This window comes from Branchiostoma lanceolatum, chromosome 10 (genome assembly GCF_035083965.1).
Source record: "Branchiostoma lanceolatum isolate klBraLanc5 chromosome 10, klBraLanc5.hap2, whole genome shotgun sequence".
Lineage (NCBI taxonomy): Eukaryota > Metazoa > Chordata > Leptocardii > Amphioxiformes > Branchiostomatidae > Branchiostoma > Branchiostoma lanceolatum.
In genome coordinates, this window is record NC_089731.1 from 20,367,190 (window position 1) to 20,375,185 (window position 7,996).

The window sequence follows — 7,996 nt, forward strand, 5'->3', positions numbered from 1 at the left end:
AGCGCCATTACATTTAAACGCATAAACGTCAACGGCAGGGGAGTCGTTTTTATCCTTGTGAAGCTAAATAACCAAGTTACGCCATGATCGCGAAAGTGGTGACTGTCATCCTTGCTATCCGGATGATGCAGCATGCTGTCCTGGTGGGCGGGTGTAACCATGCCCTCCAGGTGAGCCCGCAGCAGGCAGAAATCATCCGGGAGCAGGCCGCAGACATGGCTGACAGCCCTGCCGACGTCAACAAGGAGGAGAGCTCTGACAGGTAGGTCTGTAGCCTGGGTGTCATCCTGGTTTGTTCCAGGGCTCCAATACAAACAGAACCTTTCCGCTTCTATGAAGATTGGAGAATATTAAGGAACATTGTGTGCATGGCACTGTATAGGCAGCAGACCTACTAGCCCGAGTGTCATCCTGCTTAGTTCCAGGGCTTCTATACTTTCCCTTCACCAACCTGATTGTATGGAAGCCCTGGACTAGGATGACACTCAGGCTAGTAGGTCTGCTGTCAATACAGTGCCATGCACACAATGTTCCGTAATATTTTCCAATCTTCGTAGAAGCGGAAAGTTCCTGTCTCTACAGTCTGACAGTTCTGTTCAAATGCTAAAATACAAAAGATCAGAGTGTGGAGAAAGCAGGAGTAACGTTCAACAGAATAACCAATACTATGACGTAATAATCGAAAGGCAGTCCCTGCGCCTCTCTGATGCCGTAGGGGCAGTGGGTTGTTATCAGCTGTGTCTAGGGCACGGTATTGGAAGGTGGAGCCCATCCCTCTCCTTCCACCGCCTTTTACTTCATCAACCAAAGTCAGGTACCTATTTTCTATACCAGGGTGGAGTGATGAAAGCCTTTCCCAGTGGCACAACGTCGGTAGCATGTCAGGGGATTCGAACCCAGGACTTCGGGACGTCAACCCAAATCCTGGAAAAATCAAGAAGCGGTGGAATTCGAAGGAAGGGTAAAAAAAGGCACTTGTGGTAAAACCTACAAACACATGGCGATTATTACTCCCCTTCTACTCAGCCCGGACACGTTGATATATATCGGACCTGGTATTTCTATTGCTATCTATCTATCTATCTATCTATCTTTCTTAAACGAGTTTAAGACCGATGTCGTACGGTCGAAAATTTGGGTAAGTCCAATTTTTTGTGTTGGAAATTACAGTTAAAACTCGTTTAAGAATGATTTCTACCAACACAGATGAACTTTCAAGCTATCTATCTATCTGTCTATCTATCTATCTATCTATCTATCTATCTATCTATCTATCTATCTATCTATCTATCTATCTATAAATATATATATATATATATATATATATATATATATATAGAGAGAGAGAGAGAGAGAGAGAGTTGACATCACTTTCCAATTATGTATTTATATACATGTAACTCGACGATCGGCGACAGCTTATTTCAGCTGCAATTGTGCTCAGATTCACGTGGTAAGCCATCGTACGTCTTTCCTACAATATGTGTGACTGGTGATTAATTCTTTTCTTTCCTTCAGTCTGCTGTAACTAGACCCTGGACACTGGGCTGGCAGTACTGATGATGGGGACTGTACATGTGCTGCGTGGTTCCAAACTTACTTTTAACAACATGAGGTGGTTTCCCTTCGGTGCAGCGTATTTCTGTATCATGTGTGTGAGGTGTGTGCTACGGTTATGATTACCCCTATGTTATAAGCCTACTTGAGTCATGAGTTGTAGCATCGAAGCTAAAGGATAAAAACGTTCAAATCGTCATTCTTAACTTTGACTTGAGCTCAATTAGGCATGATCTGGCAGGTTGTTGTGTTAAACTTCATATTTCTACACTCCTACGTGAGACACTTGAAGTGTGCTTACTCTGTCTTGTACTAATCACATTGAAGTGACATTTATAATAGTTAATTGTAATAACATCTCAGCGCTTGTTGTTGTTTATTTATTTACAATTGTTATGAAAAGTGCTGCAACGCCCCATATAAACTTTTGAATACAACTAAAACATTAGCATCTACATTGGCCTTTGTGACCACATTTATGTTCTGCTAGCTGTGCTTATCCCATCGGTCATTTGCCATTCTGTTATATAGGTTGGTAAGTCAAGAATTTGGCATAGGAATCTCAGCATTCAGTGACTCAGTCTGTAATATTTGTTATTAATAAAGGGAAATCAGCAGGTTTTATAAGACACAAGAACAACGTAGATACAATAACTCTAGTTTTATAGCCTTGTTGTGCCTTAGAAGTTTAGAAGGAATCCGTTGACGAAATGTTTAAATAGAAATAATGAACTTGCATACACCCAGACCTCACGTTTTCAGCGCTCGACTTTTTGCCCCACATTTAAAAAGTTGCTGCCGCCGCCTCTGTTACCTGTTGCAGACTATTTATCATCTTCATTAGCGAATGGAAAACCTTTGATCTCACTATTCCAGCCTGCTGTGCAACTAATCACCGACAGATGCCGACATATCGAGCGTCTGAGGTGCAAGAAATCTATGGGTCTGGGGGCAGGCAACTTTAAAATCTCTCTTGGAGTACATCGTCGTCTTCTTTCTGCTATATTAAGCAAACTCAAAAGATAACACCTGTATAACACCTTCCGCCACATAAGGTTTGGCACTTAATACCACATTTATTATCTCCATGAAAAAAAATGTAAATATTGTTTGTGTGTGTGTGTGTGTGTGTGTGTGTGTGTGTGTGTGTGTGTGTGTGTTGTAGTCAGCATAACTCAAGAATGGGTAGTGTAATTGGAGTACACAATTGGACTGTCAACATGTGTAAGTTAGTTAAAAGTGTACATAACCAAGCAAATATTATGCAAATCTGGAAGTCATTTGCGTAATCAAAATATTTCATAGAGTTATGAGGTCTCCGAACTCTTGTTTGAAACAGTAAAATAATACATTGACTTACATTGTAAATGCGCATATTAGGTTCCCTGCCGTGGCTCCCTACCAGGGTACCCGCGCTGCGTTTTTGAAAATTCAACCGAAAAGTACATAATTCATATATATTTTCAACTTGGAACTCTAGTCACGTACGTTTGTATTGATATTACTACGACACGTACGTACGACAATGAATATAGTACCGTTTCAAACAATCATTCTTCAAACAAAACGTTTTCGTCACAGATTGTCCAATGACGTCATAGGGAACGTAGCGACCAGTTAGAAAAACCCGGTTCGTGAAAAATAAAATTTTTAGAGCAAACAGTGCTTGATTACCACGGTTACATACAATTGCAAGATATCACAATATTGTCTGTTAAGGCTAAGAAAAAATGCTGTGTTTCCATTTACCCGACCGACCCTAGCAAAAACCTGCCAATCCCCTGGAAACAAGTTTTTACCTCCATATTACGATGTACGATTGACCCAACTTCTAGATTGTTTCAATATAAATTTATTCATAAAAATTCTGCCTACCAATAGGCTTTTATATATTTGGAAGTGTGTAGATAGCCCCTTGTGCTAACTTTGCCATCTTGAAGAAGAAACATATACTCATGTCTTCTGGGATTGTATCTGTTTAATAAAACGGGACAAAATTTACATTTAAACCCCTTCAATGTTATATTCGGAAATTTGGCCTCCGAAAATTGTATTGAAAATCTTATCATTCAATTGGCCAAAAGACATATATTTCAAAGCAGAGGCAAATCATATTAAAAATTTCAGACATTCCTTAAGTATGTTAATTTGTTCCACCAAGTAGAATATATAATCGCGACAAGGAGGGGAAGACAAGAGAAACACCGTGGTAAATGAGACACTCTATGTTATACTCTATGATGTCTTAAGATTGATTTGCTGGATGGTGATTTATGTACAGTTATATCATTTTGACTAATAGAAAATTTAGATAAAAACCTGCCGACTCTAACCTTTTTTGATCGGCCACTAGCAAAGGACATAAAGTTTTCGCTCGGACATCTCAATGATGAAATTCAAAACAGACTTCCTGTATTTTACACTCTGTTAACAGATGAAGACTTTGAACAGTTGATGCAATAATGCATAGTAAATATTGTACTACTTTGTTTAGTCTATATACGTGCACTTGTACGTATATAATGTATAATTCTGTATTATTGCAATTTGATGTTGAAAAAAAAACAGTTTCCCGATTTATTTCAGTTTTACATTGTTAAACGTACGTGTTGGATCACTTCGACCGAAATCTAAACACAAGTCTTCTTTCAGAAGGAATTCAAGTCCTTTCGGAATTGCTACAAGTACTCGTTTAGACGTATTAGCAATATTCATTGTGTTAGCATTACAAGTATTACTTCAGAAGTATTCAAAGTATTGCTATTAGAAGATAGTCCTTTTAGAAGTAACATAAATATTCCTTTTGGAAGTATCACTTCCAAAAGTATGACAATTATTCGTTTTAGATGTATTACAGTAACTCCTTTAAGATTTTTTTCTATTCCTTTTGGAAGTACGCGTACAACTACTTTGCTGCATTAATTGTTATCAAGATTTATGATATTCCAATATTTCTACTAGACTGGGGCAAATTCGTGGGCTCGTATTCAGGTATGAGACTGTCGCATAAAAGATCTTTCATCAATATCGTCAGCCACTTTCTATGGTTGATAGTGATTGGTTTGATTGTATGGATGACATCCTCTGGGAACCCAAAACCGATGGAGTGCGTGCGAAAAAAGGTTTTGTAAAAAGAAAAGTTGCCCTCTTCAAGAAATCTAACTGGTCAGGATCTAGGAAGGTTGAACACATGAATAAACACATAGAGTATGGACTACCGAATAAAACAAAATATCGTCTTTTTTCACATCCTCTTCTTTGACTTTGGAATTTACTTTAGCATACTACGACATTACTATCCGTTTCCCGAAATATTTTTTGGGGCAATTAACGGCATTTATCTGCTATTTTGCAGCTGTTTTGTAAGATTTACAGTATGATCGAAAACGGACGAAATTTGATGCGCGCGCGGATGTAATCCATACGATCAAATCAAAATGGCCTGAGCTAGATTAATAGTGGTTACATTCACACGAAATCATGATGAATGGTGTCGAACAGAGGCAGCGACAGCGACGTTTTGAAAAGGAGCAAAAGGTCTAGTGCCGAAGACGGGAGAGATCTGTTGGCATACTCCTGTGGGAAATTCAGGACATTTCGGGACATTCTAGCCTCTGAAATTCCAAACTCGCCGAGTAAGTTCGGAAACTTAACATTTTGCTGGTACTTCAGTAGTAGTAGAGTTAACGTAGCGCTATCTTTTACCGTCCGATTTATTCAAAATGCCATTTAACTTAAAACAGCGCGGACAAAGCCAACTGTTTAACACATGGAAAGAAACATCAGCTCTTCTAAAAAGAACAATGCATGGTCTCCGCCTGCTAAACGCCGTGCGAGCACATATCTATACTGAGGTCCAGGACGAGGAACTACGTTAGGGTTACCATCATCGTCCACTTGAGTCTTTCTCCTTCCAGTGCTATACTGGACATAAAGTAGTCTACAGACAAATAATAGTAAAGTCACTATGTTTTTGCCTCCGCTTGCTTGACACGGTTGTACGAAACTATGTTGTGCAGTCAATTTCTTTAACATAGAGAGGAACGTGAAATTTACGTGACAAATGCATGTAAATAATGTTTTGACAGGCGAAAATGTAGTGTCGGTGCGGATGGTCGCAGCGGTCGCTGATTCATAGCACACCGTCGTAAAAGTAATAAGAGTTTCAAACGTCGAATAACCACAGTTCAGATAATAAACCTAATTTTGAAAGATGCAGTACTAGAATTACGTCATGCATGACGACTCCAGGTAACGTATTGTTGCGGCTTGGTAATATTATCCTGTTGTGTCGCTGGATGAAAAACAATTTCAACTGGATGTAAACCAGAATCATGACTAAGAACCATACTTATGTCGTTATTCATTGCTCATGAGAACTGGCTTTAGCATAATACACATCGACATGTAGACATGACCCAGAGTGAACGATAATGGGGATAGTGCACGATAATTGACAGCGCTACATTAGGGGTCACCAGAGCCGACTGAAGGTTCTGTGCTGAAAATAGAACGTCCTGGAGAGAGATGTCTGCACCCCTGACTGGGAAAGTTTTGTGTGTTTTGTTGCCATGCTTTTAACACATGGATCATATTCAGTCTATATATGTTTAGTAGGTCATACATATCCTATATTGGTCTCCTAACAGCCGCTCAACGGTCTCTATCCAGTCCAGTGGAAAGGGGGCATATACATGTCACGCATCTGTATCGTATGTATTTAGCTGACAATATAGTTCGTATGTAGGAATGAATTAAGGGAAGAAAATGTTCTATTGCTGTACGTCATGACAATTTTGACAAGTGATGCACATAGCAGGCGCTATACAAGGCTGTAACGCTGTCTCCTTTCAAAGTGCAAATAGCGATTGAGTTATTCACAAGCTTCTCTCTTCGAATCAAGACCTGAACTTCGGTGCCCTTTTCAATTGGCGTACACGCGGCTAGAGGCTGAGGTTTAAAGTTGTTTTGATTCCCGTCGTGCGTAGTAAGGTAATCACCGTATCGGTAATTTGGCCACTGTCAAAGACAACGTCCTGCTTTTATTTTATCGAAAGATAAAGAAATCAGCGAGACAATGAACTCTGCATTTCGTGGTGTCTTTTTTATCTCCTTCTCAAGAAGAAGTGTCGATTTCTTGGTGTTTTGTCAGTTATTTGGTTGGTTGTTTCTTTTTGTCTATTTATTTATTTACTTCAAAGGTGTGTTTGTTCGTTTGTTCGTTTGTTTGTTGGTTTGTTGGTTGGTTGTTTGGTTTGTTCGGTTGGTTGGTTGTCAGGTTGATTGTTAGGTTGGCTGGTTGGTTAGTTGGTTCGTTAGTTGGTTTGTTGGTTGGTTCGTTAGTCGGTTGGTTGTTAGGTTGGTTGGTATGTTGGTTTGTAGGTTGCTTGCTGGTTGGTCGGTTAGTTGGTGTGATGGATGGTTGGTTGGTTGGTTGGTTGATTGGCTGGATGGTTGGTTGGTTGGTTGGTTGGTTGGTTGGTTGGTCGGTTGGTTGCTTAACAAATCGGCTTCTATAAAGCTCTCAACAACTTAGTCGCCATCCCCCAACACAAATATGCCACCCATAACACCAACAGCACAGGAGGCCATCCGCCACGCTACCAGACCCACTACTGTAGAACTGACATATACAGAGCTAGCTACATCCCAAGAACCATAGCAGAATGGAACAAGTTACCAACAAATGTAGTCACATCAACATCATTACTGATGTTAAGGAGGCCAAGACCTTTGCTATGTCGGCCAGCACTTTTATTTTTATTGTCACATTAGTTTAGATTTACTCACCGGCCGCTCTTAGCCGTGCACCTCGCCTACCCTGGACACAACGCCCCACAGCGGGGTTTGTCCAGTATAACTTAAGACTGATACTTGCTTGGTCGGTCGGTCGGTTGGTTGGTTTGTCGGTCGGTTAGTTGGTGTGTTGGATGGTTGGTTGCTTGCTTGCTTGGTCGGTCGGTCGGTTGGTTTCTTGCATGCTCCCTTGCTTGCTTGCTTGCTGGTTGGTCGGTTATAATTAGTTGGAGTGATGGATGGTTGGTTGGTTGCCTGCTTGCTTGCTTGCTTTGTCGGTCGGTCGGTTGGTTTCTTGCATGCTCGCTTGCTTGCTTGCTTGCTGGTTGGTCGGTTAGTTGGAGTGTTGGATGGTTGGTTGGTTGGTCGGTTGGTCGGTTGCTGGCTTGCTCGTTTGCTTGCTTGCTGGTTGGTCAGTAGATGAACTTCAAGAGCTATCAACCCGAGTGGAGAGTAAAAACACCGCTTATGTCATGGAAGTCAGCACGTCTAAGAGCAAAGGCATGATCAACAGCCAAATACAAGGCGCAAGAACTACAGTGTCCATGGGTGGCGAAGTCCTCGAAGACGTGGAATTCTTCAAATACCTTGGCTCCATCCTTAACAGGGACGGTACTTCCACTCAGGAAATCAAAGCAAGGAT